The following is a 17,476-nucleotide window of genomic DNA, read 5'->3' as shown; positions in this document are numbered from 1 at the left end:
TGTACATATTCCTCACGTAAGTTATTCAGATAATTGTTTATATTAGAAAAATGTTATTTATCTAAACCCATTACATCATTTTAAATTAAATGGTTCATGAGAGCTGGATATAGTTGTTAGAATGTTAGAATCAGGGGTAGCCTTACCAAAAGGCATGTTTCAGACTGACAAAAGTCATGTGCTTGAGTGTAGTGGAGGCTAAGAGAGCCCATGCTCCTGCATCCAGGTCAACTGTCAAGTACCATATTATTTGTGATCAGAAAGCAATGTTTTAAGCAGTTTACTAATAACTAATATCCAAATAAGGTAGTTTGCCACTTAGAGTTTTTACGTGTTTTATGAAATCAATTGCATATTGAGGTTAATGTGTACACATACTAATATTTTCCATTTAATATAATAGGAAATAGACAACTGGTTAGCTTTTTCATGCTGAGTTTTACTGATATTCAGTGGAAGATACCTGAAATCTATTTTGAAAGGCTGATGTGGTGGAAGGAACATAGGCTTTGGTATCCACAGTCCTTGGGTCAAATTCTGCCACTGCTACATTTATGTATATTTGGAGAAGTTTCTTAAGTGTTTGAGCTTCAGTTTTTTTTCTATGTAGAATGAGAATAATATTCCTCTTTTACAGTTGTTTTGAAGATTCATAAAAATACACATACAACATTCTAGTGCCTTGTGGATACTAATCGTATTAGTGAAGCCTATTACGAATACTAATAATCTATAATAATTAACTATGTAAGACAATAATAATAGCAAATTTTCTATATTGTCTTACAATCATTGGAACACTTTCAAATACAACATATATAATCTTCCCGAAAACTCAGAGAAGGATCTTATTATTGTTGGCATCTCCTATATACAATTCAGGAAGGTAATGCTCAGGGAGATTAATTGACATGACTAGTAAATGATGAAGTAAAAATGTGAGCCTAATTGTCTAATATTAGAATTTCTGCTCTTTATACAAGAAATATCCACTTTTCATTAATAGTTTTTAATTTCACATTCTCAATGACAGACATATCTATTTGGCCTAAAATTTTTAGTTTAGATTGATAAATAAATTCCTAGAAACCAGGTGTTAATTTAGTTTTTACTACAAATCAATTATAGGCCGGGTGTGGTGGCTTATGCCTTTAGTCTCAGCACTTGGGGATGCTGAGGCAGGCCTATTGCCTGAGCGCAGGAGTTTGAGACCAGCCTGGGAAACATGGCAAAATCCCATCTCTACAAAAGATACCAAAATTACCTGGATGTAGCAGCATAGGCCTATAGTCCCAGCTACTCGGGAGGCTGAGGTGAGAGGATCATTTGAGCCCTGAAGGTTGAGGCTGCAGTGAGGTGAGATTGTGCCACTGCACTCCGGCATGGGCAACAGTGATACCCTGCCTCAAAAAAAAAAAAAAAAAAAAAAAATCAATAATGTATGGAGTTAGCACCAAACAATTTCTTGTAATTGCACATTGATTTATAGTTTCCTGAGTGCTTTTTACATGCTTTAATTAGTTGAGGCACCAGTGGGGGCAGGATATAGGTGACTATACACATATGTTACACATTATAAACTTTAATTCCAAAGAGGTTGTGTTTTGCTAAAGATGATGATATTAATAAACGGTGGACTTTTGTGTCTCCAATGTTGTTTTTGACTATGGGTTTTATATATCAGGTTTTACCCAAGTGAACTAAATTCTATTTCATTCAGCACTTGTAGGAAAAGTTTTATGTTTAAAAGTAGATATTCTCGGAAATGCAAAATGAGCAAGACAAATTCCTTGCTTTTATAGATTTTAAACTTGGGAGTAGGGGAGACAAAAATGTATTTAAATGGCAAATGTTATAATAATCAGAAGCATAAGTGCAATGACGTGTAAGAAAGCAAAACCGAACAAATCTGGATTTGTATATTTGGTCAATTAAACTCGTAAAAGGTGTTAATAGTTTACGTGGAAGAAAACTGGAAGTGACCATAGTTTTCTTATAATCTAAAGCCATGCAGTTTTGCACTATAATGGGTTCTCAACAACACGCTAACATTTATTATAAGAAAAATAATTAAGCAAGACAATGTTGCTTTATATTGATGCTTAATGTAAATGCATATGTGTTCATTAAGTTTCGAAAGTGAAAAACTTAGTTCCATGTCTTAATTCATTCCACTTACGTTTAGGTGGGAATTAGATTTAATGAGTTATAATCATCTTTAACATTTGATGTATGTATCTTCATCTGGGACACTTAGCTCCATGGTACTTCAAGTAGCACATTAAGAAGAAAAATTCTTCCCTTGATTTCACCTGGGAATGAAAAAATTCTTGAAAAAATTGAGTATATGTAGTTCGGAGTTAGAGTCGTTTTCCATTTCTTGTGATTAATTCAGGAAATGAACAGTCTGGGCTTTCCATTGTACATTCATTTTAGAATGGGTAGTTTCTTGTTTTACATTTAAAGGTGCTGCTTTCAGATGAGTGTTAGGCAATTCTATCTTTAAGCATAATATAAACCGTTAGCTAAATGTGGTCATTTTAATTCAGCTAATTATGTTCTGCATGTCATATTTTATAGGTAAAGTAGAACTTTCTGTTTTAAAGAAATCAGAACTGACATTGTTGATGAAATTAAACAATTGGATGTGCTACTAGCCTTTTGTCTTTAGATAATGCTCACATTATATTTTATAAATCTTTTAAAATATTTATATTTTGTCTAGAAAACAAAAGAAAAAAATGAAAAATTAACTATTCTTCCACCACTCATTATGTGTACTTTGCCTTTAATAAAAGCTTTATACATAAATAAAATAGTATCATATCTTTAATGGTTTTGTAACTTGATTTTTAAAGGTAATAGCAGATCATGAATATTTTTCAATATTATTAAATATTCACTTATAACACAGTTTAATGGTGAAATTTAATAAATACACTGTGAAATGAATTATACAATTTATCTAAATGCTTATTGTTGAACATCGACACCCCTCTCTCTTTTTCTTCCCTTCCCTTCTCTTCACTGCCCTCCCCTGCCCTGCCTTTTCTTCTTTACTCTTTCTCCTTCCTTTTCTCCCCGGTTCCTTTCTTCTTTCCCACCTTTTAATGTTTCCTCCATTGTTAAAATGTGACAATTAAAAAAAAAAATCTATGAAGCATGTCATTTATTATTCATTTAGAATAATTTCATAGAAGTAGTACTGATAAATTAAAAAATATGTACATTTGTGAGGGTGTTTTAAAGTATTGTACTTTTCTCCATAAAATATTGTACCAATTCACATTTGTGTATTTATGATGTGCAATTCAAAAAAATTTTTGTAGTCATATCTACCAATATTTTTTTTCCTTTATATTGTAGAGAATTGTCTTAGTTAGTAAATTTGGGGCAAAATATTTTAGACTGGGCAATTTATAAACAATCAAAATTTTTACTCACAGTTCTAGAGGCTTGGAAGGTCCAGATCAAGAAGCCAGAAGATTGTGTCTTGTGAACTCCCATTTCTCATAGATGGTGTCTTCTATGTTTCTTCACATAGTGGAAGGGGCAAACAATCTCCTTTGAGTTTCTTTTTTTTTTTTTTTTTTTTTTTTTTTTGAGATCTCGCTCTGTCACCCAGGCTGGAGTGCAGTGGCTCAATCTTGGCTCACTGCAAGCTCTGCCTCCCGGGTTCACGCCATTCTCCTGCCTCAGCCTCCCGAGTAGCTGGGACTACAGGCACGCACCACCATGCCTGGCTAATTTTTTTGTATTTTTAGTAGAGATGGGGTTTCACCGTGTTAGCCAGGATGCTCTCAATCTCCTGACCTCATGATCCGCCTGCCTTGGCCTCCCAAAGTGTTGGGATTACAGGCGTGAGCCACCGCACCCAGCCTGAGTTTCTTTTTACAAGGGTATAATCCCATTCGTTAGGGTTCTGCCTTCATGACCTAGTCACCTACTAAAGGCCCTGCTCTTATTATTGTTGCAGTGGAGATTAGCTTTCTACATATGAATTTTAGGAGGATGCAAGTATTCAGACCATAGCAGTGAGAAAAAATAGCATCTTTTCCTTACCCATTGCAAGTTTCATGGCTGATACCCCTATAAGGAAACACAGAGCAAGAAGAGAAGAGTGTAACAAATTTATTTAATATAAGTTTTATGAGACACAGAAATCTTCAGAAAGACCCAAAGCCACAGGGAAGTTATTATTCATTTTTTGAGACGGAGTCTCACTCTTGTCGCCCAACCTGGAGTGCAATGGCGCGATCTCGGCCCACTGCAACCTCCGCCTCCTGGATTCAAGCGTTTCTCCTGCCTCAGCCTCCCGAGTAGCTGGGGTTATAGGCGCCCACGACCACGCCCCACTAATTTTTGTATTTATTGTAGAGAAGGGGTTTCACCATGTTGGCCAGGCTGGTCTCAAACTCCTAACTTCTGGTGGTCTGCCTGGCTTGGCCTCCCAAAGTGCTGGGATTACAGGCATGAATCTCTGTGCCTGGCCGAAAATTCAATTTTTTGAACAGTTGTGCAGAAGAATGATTGGAGAGCAAAAGGGCATGATTTAATGGTAATAAACTGGGGAGGAGCTGAGCAAGACCTCTTTGTTCAGATTCTTCTTGGCCTTTCTATAAGCCATTCCATCCTTCTGGGTATAGGGGATGACTTCTCTAGAATGAGGATCTTATTACCTACTTTCAGGTCAGATAATTCTTTTATGGCCAGTTCTCAGAGGAAAAGTGTGAAAGATCGTAGTGTAACCTTCCTGTTTCCACTGTTTTCTCAGTTTCTGAGGTGCTGTATTTGGGGGTTGTGTTTTCCACCACCCCATTGATATTATTTGCTTTTGGTATATGCTTAGAGAGAACCCTTATCCTCTGTGTATGTGTGTGCGCGTGTGTGTTTCTTCTGGTACTATCTATAATGGTTAGAATTCATACATACAGATATAGATGTTGGTATAAAACCATAAGTTTTCTTTTAATATCACGCAAATTTAAGGTGCTGGGTGATTACATTCAGTTTAGATGTCAGGAAAAGGGATCTCTGTGTGAACTCAGCCCTACCCTCAAACTGCTCATTATTCTATTCCCTGTCATGGGCCATGATGGGAAGTGGAATGATTTGCCACCTAAATGAGTTTACTATCTACTCTTGTTTTATCCTTATATGAAAAAAGATCCTGGATATCTGGGAGACTGATGCTGAATTTTTTCACATCTTTAGCAAGTATGTGTAGCAGTTCTGTTCTTTTGCCTTAGATTTTCAAAGTATTAATCTTTCCCATTTGAATATTTAATATCATCAGAAAAATAGCTAACTTTTTTTTTCTTTTGCTTGCTTCCTTTCATTGTGAAAAAAAATTCGACCTGTTTCTTAAATAGAAAAGAATGCATTCTCTTGGTTTAAAAAAAAAATAAACAACGTTGGAAAATATTGATCTGGCTTTCAAATCTAGCAGTTGTCTTTCTTAATAGACAACTTATAGAATTGTGAATTATTTCTCTCAGGAATTACTTTACATTAAGGAGAGCTGCGAAGCTCAGTTTTTAAGAATATTTGTTCTTGAAATGCAAAGAGCCAGACATTGGATAATTTTAATAGATTTTAAAATTCATTTTTTTTTTTTTTTAAGAGACAGAGTCTTGCTTTATCACTCAGGCTGGAGCACAGTGGCACAATCATAGCTCACTGCAGCCTCAAACTCCTGGGCTCAAGCAATCCTCTCGCGTCAGCCTTCTCTGTAGCTAGGACTACAGGTACACACAATCATGCCTCACCAATTTCTTTTTAATGTTTTCTAGAGATGGGGTCTCACCATTAATTGTTCAGGCTTGTCTTAATATCCTTGCTTCAAGCAAACCTCTCGCCTTGGCCTCCCAAAGTGCTGGCATTACAGGCATGAGCCACCATGCCCAGCTACAGTTTTATAGAAATATATTTTTATTATATGACAACATGTAATTGCTATACAAAAACAGCATTCAAAGCTGTGTATTTTTATATTTGTTAGAATATTAATAATGATTAAAGCATGTTACAAATTATGTACTCTGTTTTGGCCTTTTTACTCTAATAACAAAAACTCAATTTTTTAAATCATTGACCTACGTGAAATTGTTGACCTACATGCAACAAAAACCTTGTTATTGACTTAAAAACACAAAACTTTATTTTTAAACTACTATGAATATTACATAGCACTGTGAACATAAAAATTTAGCTGCTTTTTAGTCATTTCATCTCATTAAATATCTTTTGGAAAAACTTTTTTAATATCTCAAGGGTCCGTTGCATTTTTGATGTGTTTGATTAATATCATAAATGTCTATGTTAATATTTGAGGAATCTTTTTAAACTCTGGGGATCATTTTTTGATTTCTTTTTTTGCAATGGAAAGTTTTTAATATAGTAGACTCCTTTAAGAAGTACATCTGTATTAGGATTTCGGTAAATATGCGACTGGTTTTTCTTGTTTGTTAATCTGCTCATGGAGAAATATTTTCATCCAGTTACTACCGTTCCTAGCTGATTTTTAACATCATGAGGTAGTCGTCTGGAGGAGCCTGCACTACTAGAACTGCTTTTTGTGTTCTTCTTTAAATGTATCTTTGTCAGGAGGATCCCAAACACCCCGAAGTTTGATGACTTGCTAGGTGGACTCACCAGACCCAACATATAGTCATCCTCATGTTATGAGCTATTACAGTGAAAAGAAAGGGTGTATGGGGAAACCAGGCACAAACATCTAGAGCCTTCTGGTGGAGTCAAACAGGAAGCACTTAATTCCTCCAGCAATGATTTTCGACATCAAATGTGAAATGTTAACCAGTGAAACTTCTTAGAGGCTCTGCACCCAAGATTTTTCCTGGGGGGTGGTCAGGAAGGTACCCTCTGCCTGGCATGTACCAAAATTCCAGACTCTCAGAAGAGAAGCAAGTATTCAGCATAAACTATCTTGTTTGTGTAATCAGTTTAGGCACACTGAGCCCACTCTTACCAGTTCTGAGAAGAGTGGGAACACTTCTGATATCCAAGTTTCCAGATGCCAGTCAAGGGCCAAAGTTGTAAGCAGCCATTTCAAAGGATATAATTAGGCCTTCTGGGTAACTCTTTCCTGCAGTGTCTTAATTTCCACTGTGCTTGTTTCCTCTAACACAGTGGTCCCCAACCTTTTTGGGACCAGAGACTAGTTTTGTGGAAGACAGTTTTTCCACAGACTGGGTATGGGGGGATAGTTTTAGGATGATTCAAGTTCATTACTATTATTGTTACATTGTAATATATAATGAAATAATTTTACAACTCACCATAATGTAGAATCAGTGGGAGCCCTGAGCTTGTTTTTCTGCAACTAGACAGTCCCATCTAGGGGTGATGGGAGGCAGTGACAGATTATCAGGCACTAGATTCTCATAAGGAGCACACAACCTAGATCCCTCGCATGTGCAGTTCACAGTAGGGTTTGCACTGCCCTGAAAGTCTAATGCTGCCGCTGATCTGACAGGAGGGGAAGTTCAGGCCGTAATGCCAGCAGTGGGGAGGGGCTGTACATACAGATGAAGCTTTGCTTGCTTACCTGCTGCTCATCTCCTGCTGTGTGGCTTGTTCCTAACAGGCCATGGACTGATACTGTTCCATGGCCTGAGGGTTGGGGATCTCTGCTAGAACACAATGTCATCAGTTTTGTCAAACATTTTTCCAACATGTACCTTCCAAATTCCTGAAAATGTGTGACTTTTGGAGACTATGCTGAAATAAGCAACTGCTTGCCCTCCACTTGCTGCAGTTCTGTATACATGAAAATATGACATCAAACAGTGCCTTTCAAATCTGATCCATTAGAATTGGCTCCCTGGGACATTCACTTCAGAATGATTGTTACATAAAGCTTGGGTTCATGTAACCCAAGGGAAAGATTAGTGACTTTTATCTTGGATTTGAAAGGGGCTGTGACAGACCATTTGCTTGTTATCCCTGGAAAGGGTGCTAAATCAGATATCAGGAGACCCTGTGTATTTCATGGTGAGCAGGTCGATGCAAACTTAATCCCAAAGAGGAAACTGAGAGGCCAAAGAAAAAGGCTGACAAATCCAGTTTCTCAAACAATTAATAGGGACTTACAAACAGAAGCCATGCCTTGGTGTTGGTAAGACAAGCTGGTGGATCCCTGCACCATTGCCACCCCCTACCCCCACCATACCATTGTGAAAGATTATATGTGCTTCAGAATGAATTTTCAAGACAATTGAAGTAATTTGCTTAAGGGCAGGATTTATGGTAAGTACTGTTCTTAACAGTAGATAAAGTAGAAATTTTAGAGGCATTCCTGAAACTGGGGTTAATCAGAAGTCAGCATGGCAGATTATCATGCAAGATGGAGTTGCTTTAGCTTCCACGCTGTGCCTTAGACAGCTTGGACTGCTATAACAAAATACTATAGACTGGGTGACCTATCAGCAACAGAAATTTATTTCTCACAGTTCCGGAGGCTGGAAGTCTGAAATTAGGGTGCCAGCATATTATCTTCTGGTGAGGGCCCTCTTCTTTGTTTTATCCTTGTTGTATGATGGAAAGAAGGCAGGAGGGTCCCTTTTATAAGGGTGCTAATTCCATTTATGAGGGCTCCACCCTCCCAAAGGCCCTACCTACTAATACTGTCACATTGAGGATTAAGCTTTCAAGGAATGAATTTTGAGGAGAACACAACATTCAGTCCATTGCACTACCTTGTACACGGAATTAGCTCCAACTCTACCACTGACATGTTGTTGTGTCTTTGAGCAAATCATTTTTACGTTTCCAAAACTGAGTTTTCTTTTTTCTTAAATCTTAAATGGGAAGATGTACTATATAATGTCAGAAATAATTTTTAATTTTCTAGTTATTAGAATTTTAACTTTTAGATAGATGTTTCCTGGTCTGTGTGGATCAATGAGGTTCTTTTTAAATTACTTTTTGTCTCTAGCCTTTAATAGTGATACATTATAGATGAGATGTACAGACTGTTACTGCCCTTAGGGTACTTACGTTTTAGTTTTTTCTGCTTTTACAATTTTCACGTCCAAATATAAAGTTGTATCTTACATTAAAAATCCAAAAGGAGAAATTAAGTCATGGACTGAATAGCTTTAATGAAAATAGGTACAAAAGGTGACAGGGCAAGTACTTAATCCCCATTGAACAGACTAGGACTTGATAATTTAGAGAAAATAAGTACCTTGTAAATGTCTGCACAGCTAACGCAAAGTAGAGCCTAAAAAGAGTGTTGTTCTAATCACTCAACAGAAAGTTCTTTGAGGGCAGATACTGACTTTTTCTTCATGCTCTATCTTCAGTGACTGGAATACAGGAGTAGCTCAATAAATTTTAGATGGATAATAGTTTTATAAACTTGCAAACCTTTTTGAGAGCTTAGCTATGAAAAATTCTTTATTTTAATATTTTACTGTATTTTGATTGATGGTTTTTGTAATTATGTTTAGTGTTTCCAATTCACCCGGGACCTGGCTTTGGCTGTTAGAGACTTTTATTTCTTCTCTCTAGAACTTTACTATGTGCCTTTTTTCTAGCAATTTATGCCCTCTACCTCTCCGCACTGAAGGTTATCTGGTAAACTGTGATTTTTTATTTGGCATCTTAGTGTGCTTTCAGGTGCCGTTCTGGTCTAGAACGCAGAAAAATCTCTCTTTGTCCCTATGCAACCATCGCTGAGATAAAAGCTCTCAAACAGCACTGTTTCAAATAAATCCTGTAATAGACTAAGATAAAGCAATTTACCATTGTTAAGGAAACAGCTTTTAAGTACCACTTGTTAAAGCACAGGAGGCTTAATTCAGGACAATCGTGATAGGTATAGGAACCACTATAGCAGGGTCTTGTGGGGAAGAGAGATTAGGCTTAACTTTGAATACAGAATGGGCAAGTGGTACATTTATAACCCAAGAGCAGGGTGATCAGTGGATGGAAAATTACTAAGAGGAAATGTGGAAGTAATGGGGATTCTTTTTTCTGTTTTCTGGGAAAGAGTCTCGCTCTGTTGCCAGGCTGGAGTTCAGTGGCGTGATCTTGGCTCACGGCAACCTCCAACTCCCTGGTTCAAGTGATTCTCCTGCCTCAGCCTCCCGAGTAGTTAGGACAGGCACGTGCCACCATACCCAGCTAATTTTTTTGTATTTTTAGTAGAGACGGGGTTTCACCATATTGGCCAGGATGGTCTTGATCTCCTGACCTCGAGATCTGCCCTCCTCGGCCTCACAAACTGCTGGGATTACAGGCATGAGCTGCCGGGCAGGGCCACAGGATTCTTACTTATCTCAGGCCAGGGTGATCAGACATCACCTAAGGAGTGATGAAGGATGAGGAACCTGATCAAATAGAGAGGATAATCAGATATTGAGGGTAGAGGATTCTTGCTAAACTGACTTAGTGAAGTTTTTTGCTGTGACTGGATTTAGAAGGAAGAGCAGAGATGGGCCTAGCAGAAGAATCAGAAGCCTGACTAGAGAGATGCCAAGCAAAGAATCTTTGAGACCATTTTCAGTGAAGATCAGTGGCCACACTTTTACAAATCAAAGAGAATTATGATGCTGTCACATTATTTTTAAAAATGCTTTCTATATATCCTGTGCTGACATTTTCTCTTTAGTAAGTTAGACTTAAAGTATAGCTCTTCAAGTGCATTTTGGAAATTTTATTTTTGTACAAAAGTTCTTTGTCAATTCTGGAAAATTTTTCAATAATCCTATTTTCAAAATATTTTTCTAGAACTATGTGAAAAAAATCACTATAACTAAATTTTTAATATTAAAAGCACTTACTAAATTATTTTAAAAAGATACACTTAAGTGAATACAGAAATATTATTTCATACTTAAAATATTGTGCATTGACAGCAGGATTCTATCATTTCAAATTATATCTTTGTAATTTCAGTACCATATTTAACTAATTACATTTATAATTTACTTAACTCAACTCTTAGGCATCATAGGAAGAAGGCATTTTAAAGCACCAAGTAATTTGGAGTTTTATGATTAAACCTATTCATACAAGTTTGATGCTTTGAGATTGTGAAAGAAAATGTTAATTAGTTTGTAATTTAAAATACCAGTAGCCTTAAAGGTGTGCTGTTGATATGGTAATATTTTTGGATCACTAGAAGAGATTTTTGAAGCACTAATTTAAAACAGAGAGGATAGAAAAAGAATAATATGTGAAAAATAAGAAAAAAATTTTTGTGGAGCTATAGAAATGACAAAGTGGTAGAGTGAGATATCCAGACTACGGTAGAACTGACATTTTAAATTTATGTTTATATCCATGTGCTTTAATTTTGTTAATTTTGAATCGGTCGTATACTGGCATTCTTTTTGCACAGTTGTCTGTGAGCAGGACCACAATATTGCACCTTGCTGGACTCCATTCTTATTGTAGTCTATGTAAGTAATGTCTACTGGAACTATGCAAGGAGAAGCAATTATGGCAGGAACATGCAATTTTATTTGGCATCACAAGATCGTGATATTCTATCATGAGAACTTCTGTAAAAGTTGATATATTTGTAAACATTGTATTTTGTAATAATAATATGGAAGTTGTTTTATTGTGCTCACTATAAAGATTCACCATTTGACCTTTCTGAAACTAGTTGGGAATTAAAAGTAACTCTTCAAAGTATTTATCTTCAGATCTAGCTAAATTTCACACATGAACACAAAGTTACATTTCTGGATAACTCAGTAATAAATACTTTAAGATGTAACGACAATTTAGTTTTTTGTGACATAGCAGTTTTCAAAGCAGATTTAAGTAGTCATTTAAGCAATATATTGTTTTGGCTGAAATGATTTTGTTAATTTTCTTCATTTTCCACTCAATTTTTCACATGAAAGAATATCTAGAAAATTAAGATTTTTTTCTTTTATTTGAAGATAGTTTCTTGTTTATAAATGCTTAACCTACAATAATTTTATGATGCTGCCAATTAAATGTATCTTTAGCACATTTATTATTTCTTCTCCAGATATTTATAAGTATATGGTATATACCTTTTGGTGATATCAAAAATATTTTAAAAGAAACATTTAAGTAACAAAGAAGTTCAGAAATTTCTTTGAATTCTTAGAAATTTTATGAGATAAAAATTAAAATATATTAATATGTCATAACCATCAATAACTATAAAACTCAAATCATATTCTTAAAAATGTGGGAGCTTTTGTCATGAAGAGTAGAAATATTTATTTGGATTAATTTATTCAGAGGCACCTAGACAAAACTTAAGACTAATATGTCATTTAAACTTACAATGTCATTTTAGATACTACTAAGTTAATGACGTTTTACAAGTTATTATCTGTAGTATTCTTATTATTATTCCCTTCTAATTATTTTAAAATTTCTATTATGATTATTTTCTGATCCCTAAGTTATTTAACTATGTGTTTTTAAAGTGTATGTTTGTAGGTTTGTTTGTGTTTACAAACTTGTAATTTAATTACATTCTGATCAGAGAAGGTGATCTGTATATGTTTTGAAATTTTTCAAGACTTACTTTTTGGCCTAGAATATGGTCAATATTCATTAATATTATATGTTTGCTTTTTTTTCTTTGGCTAAACCCATCATAAGAGTCACCCCAAGATTGGCTGCAAGACAGTTCCTGCAAGATACTCCTTTAAACCTTCTGTAGATGGGGCTGGTTGGAATTCCAAAGAAATAAGCACTGAACACTAGGGTGATCTGTCCAAAGCGCAGGGGAACTTACAGTGTGCTGTGCAGTCTTCCAGGCAGATAGCAAGGCAAAGATGTTCTACTTAGGTATGCTCGACCAATGTTAAGGAGTTGGTAATGGAGTAATGGAGTTCATATAAGATTTATGTGAGTTTAAGGATTTTGGCTCAGAGCCAGGGGGAGTAGACTGGGGGCTGGTTGGGTTGGAGAGGTACTTTCTACATATTTAGCAAGATTTTAATCTCCTACTGTTTTTGAGCCTCAACCTAAATAGCTTTATCAGTGCCTGGGAATGTTCAAGGCTCTGGATTGGTTTACATGCTTTGGGAGAAAACATGTGGCTGGCAAGGTCACAGAGTAATCAAGGCATTTAATCTTTCTAGGTTAGGACACAGAATAAAAGGAGGAGGATGTCAGTGAGGGTAACAAGGTAGGAATGGAGACCTGGAGGACCTGGTGGGCGTGGAAACCTGGGAGACCCTACAGTACTTGAAAAGAATGTGTATTCCCTAATTAGTGATTGTATGGTTTAATGATGTACATGAAATTAATTTTGTTAACTTTATTGTTATACGTTTCTATAACTGTTAATTTTGTCTAAGTAACCTAATAGTATTTCAAAGTAGTGTGTCAGTCTCTTTTAATGGTTTTGATTTATTAATTTTTCTATTTTTCTCAGCTTGTTCTTTATGTATTTTGGGACTTCTAAATTGTGTACATGCAATTTAGAATTGTTATATATTCTAATGAATTTAATGATTTATTATAACAAAATTGTCCTTCTAATCTCTAGTAACAATTTAGTTATATCTTGTTTGAAATATATTTGGATATTTCAGATTTCCTTTGGTTTGCATTTGCTTTATATATCTTTTTTTTTTTTTCCATTTCTCTACAGACTTTCAAAAGTGTATGTTTTACATTTGTTTTGAGTCTCTATAGGTGAATTTTTTGATATTAAAAAATGTTATATTTAATTTTTACAGTTTTTTAAGAAAATTGATAGACTATTTTTTGAGCAGTTTTAGAGGGTATATGCAAACTCCAATTGCTTCTGAATTTTCCAATTTTACAGGACAATTCAGAAGAAAATACAGGGTTTGCATATACCCCCTCACCACCATCCCCCCTTGTTTCCCCTATTATTAACATCTTGTATTAGTATGGTATATTTGTTACAATTAATGAACCAATATTGATTCAGTATTATTAATCTTAACTAAAGTCTATAGATTACATTAGGATTTTCTTTGTATTGTATATTCTATGGGTTTTGAAACATGTATGATGACATATAGCCACATTGTAATACCACACAGAATAATTTTGATGTCCTAAAAATTTCCTGTGCTTTACATATTCATTCTTGCCTCCCTTCCCCCAAATGCTTGGCAATCACTGATCTTTTTTACTGTCCATAGTTTTGCCTTTTCCAGAACATCATATAGTTGGAATCATCAGAATGTAACATTTTAAGATTGTCTTCTTTCATTTATATATGTGTACTTAAGGTTTCTCCATGTCGTTTTATGGTTTAATAGCTCATCTATCTTTATTTCTTGACAGTATTACATTTTATAAGTGTTCCAGGTTTTTTATCCACTCACTTACTGAAGGATATCTTGGTTGCTTTCAAGTTTTGGTAATTGTTAATAAAGCTGCTAAAAAACATTCATGTGCAGGTTTTTGTTAATTCATTTGGGTTGAATACTAAAGATTGGGATTGCTGGATTTGTTAAGATTTTGTTTAGTTTTGTAAGAAACTGCTAAAATTGTCTTCTGAGGTATCTGTACCATTTTGTATTTCCACCAGCAATGAGTGAAAGTTTCTGTTAATTCACATCCTCACCAGCATTTGGTGATGTCAATTTGGATTTTAGTATAACTAGAGTCTAATAAATATCCAGCAGACATTTTCTTTTGTATAGCTGAAGAATTATTACATTCATATTTATTTTGATTATTGTTATTTGTCTCACTGTGTCTTTTCCGTTTATATGCCCTACTTTTTTGTGCCTTTTCTCTTCATTTTGAATTGACTAAATTTTGCATGTTTTTGTTTTTTATTCCATTTTCTCCATCTTCTGTTTTGGAATTTATGCCCTCTATAACTATTATTTTAGTGGTTATTCTTGAAATGTACGGTATATAGTTGAAGTATAAGTTAAATTGTAATATAGTACTAGGATCTTAGCACACTTGGATCTGATCACCCTTCTGACATAATATTTTAATTTTCTTTTTTCAATAAAATCCCTACCATTTAGAAATTATTATTAAATACAGATATTTTTGTAGATTTAACTTTCATCCTAAAATACAGTTTATTCAGACACAATTGTTTCAGCACTTTGAAGATAATATTTTGTAGTTTTCTGAGGTCTGTTGCTGATGTGAAGGAGTTTGTTACCAGTGAGGCGAGGCTTCATTTGTAGAGGATCTGGCTTTTTTCCTCTAAGCTGCTTTTCACCTCCTCTTTTTACCTGGTTATCTGAAGTTTTACCATGATGTGCCTAAGCATGTATTCTTTTAATTGCTTTCACCAGTTGGACATTTTTTAGTCATTTCTCTTCATGTATAGACTCTTTTTCTTTTTTTTTTTCACACTGCACTTCTAGTTCTCTGTTGAAAGTTATCTTAGCTTCCCTCATTCCATATTGTATGTCTTTAATTTTTTCCCTTATTTTTCTATCTTGTTTATGACCTGTGCTCCAACTACGTTAATTTCTTCACTCTGTTTCTCTTCACTGATTCTTTTTTTCAGTTCTGTTTAATCTGTTTTTAAAAATTTTCCTCTTGTTTAGTTTTCAATTATTATATTTTTATTTCTAAAAGTTCTGTTTATTTTTTCTTTTCAAATCGCTGGTATTTGGGGAGTCTGTTGTAGTATTTGAGTGGTCCATGATTAATTTTTTTAAGAAAACAACAAAGCAAAAGGTATATTTTATTAATGATAGGGTTTTTTTCCAACTTTAAATTCTACTTAGATAAGTATACATCAAAGATGCTGACACTGTTGTGGCCATTTCAATAGTCATCTAATTTTTAAATTGAAAAATTGGGCATATTGTACTAGTGTGCACCATAATGTCTTAGGTTCTCATTCCAGAATGCAAGAGAGACATAGCAGAAATAACCCATATCAGGGATAGGTTGTGACACAAATAATTCAATATTTTAGCTACATCTTCAGTGATGGTAATAGATATTCTGGTTTGGCATGAGTTATGACATTTTGTGTTATTAAAATTTTTATTACGTTTTACATTTAATAAAATTGGAAATATAATGTGTACATATATACATATTTTAAGTATTTTAAATAATAATTCATATCTAAAATCAATATGGGATTTCTTTGCATAACATATTTAATTTTTAAATACTCATTAGCAGTTTAAAAGTAGATATAGACTTTTTGTTTATAAACAAATTTCTTCAATTTTTTTTTCAATTATATTCAAACAGGCACTGAACCTCTAATTAGAACATTTTCCCTAATCATATTAATTTTACCTACCTGACTTGCAAATTTTCGTGCATATTATATTTCTGATACACTTCAAGTGTCATCATACCTGTAATTGATTTGAGAATGTTACATATTTCATTCAATAATACAAAATGAATTACAAATTTTACGATAGTATCAGAAGGCAATCTGTTATAGTCAAATGACTCAGGCCTAGTTTTAAATCATACTTCCTTTTAAAAATAAACAAATCAATATGATCATATGTCAGTTGTTTAGTGTTTCTGAATATCAGTTTTGTCATTTATAAGATGAGGATAATAGTGTTAATATAAGTATTAAATGGAAAGAAAAGAACCTTATGTAGTACCTGGTACCCAGTAGTCTCCCAAAACATGAAATAGTGATAGTTATAATTATCATTATTATTAATACACGGATAGATGCAAGATTTTATCGTTTGAATATTTTCATTTGAAGGTCATAGAAACTCTACCACAGAAAGTAAAGCATAAAATAAAAATTACTTCTTCTCTATTTGTTCAATATTATTTCTATGTGTTGGAAGTGAGTATTTATAGCTATTTTCAGGCATAAATCCATACAATAGTGGAATTATGATATAGGTAATGTCTACCTGTGAGGATATTTTAAGTATTCATGTCATTTGTGAGCCACAGTTTCTTTCTTCTTTGGGAAAAACAAGTAGATTTGTTTGGATTTATTGTTCACAGACATACTAATCTATTTTTCTGTCCTCTATCAACACTAACTTCTATTTATTGATACCACAAATTAATAACTTAATTAATTACATACATATTGATTGAATACATACTTTGTAAAGATCACCATTCCAGGTGATCTCATTATTATGAGACATAATTTTTAGAAGTACAAGAAAGTTTTGTTAGTGGAATAGCAACTCAGTTTAGAATTAGGACTCAGTTATTTCTGAATCTGTTTCAGAAAGTCTTTTCACCACACCATATTGCTTGCGCATGAAATATGGTTCCTGTCCTGAAGAAAGGGACATAACACGTACATATATGAAAAGCTATATTGAATTAAGTGCTTTAGTAACAGTACAAATAAAAAAGGAAGGAAAACTGGGAAAGGGCTGTAAGAAGGCAATGCATGATTAATTGCTGAATGAGCCACACAGAAAATCATGCTTTAACTATTCAGCGAATGAAGCTGTATCTTTTTTTGTGATTTTATTAGTACTGATGTATGTATATATATCTGGGATATGTCTGTTTTTTATTGGTCTTATAACCC

At 34.3% G+C, this 17,476-nt stretch overlaps 1 protein-coding gene across 8 annotated transcripts in view; it reads left to right on the top strand.

Annotated features, from left to right (window-relative positions):
- The window catches only part of NAALADL2 (N-acetylated alpha-linked acidic dipeptidase like 2), a 1,420,296-nt gene that overhangs the window by 131,053 nt on the left and 1,271,767 nt on the right, over positions 1-17,476 (top strand). The window lies entirely within an intron of this gene.

The sequence above is a fragment of the Papio anubis genome, chromosome 2 (assembly GCF_008728515.1).
Source record: "Papio anubis isolate 15944 chromosome 2, Panubis1.0, whole genome shotgun sequence".
Classification (NCBI taxonomy): domain Eukaryota; kingdom Metazoa; phylum Chordata; class Mammalia; order Primates; family Cercopithecidae; genus Papio; species Papio anubis.
Note: the sequence above shows the minus strand (reverse complement) of the source record. Positions and strands in the feature narration are given on the sequence as shown.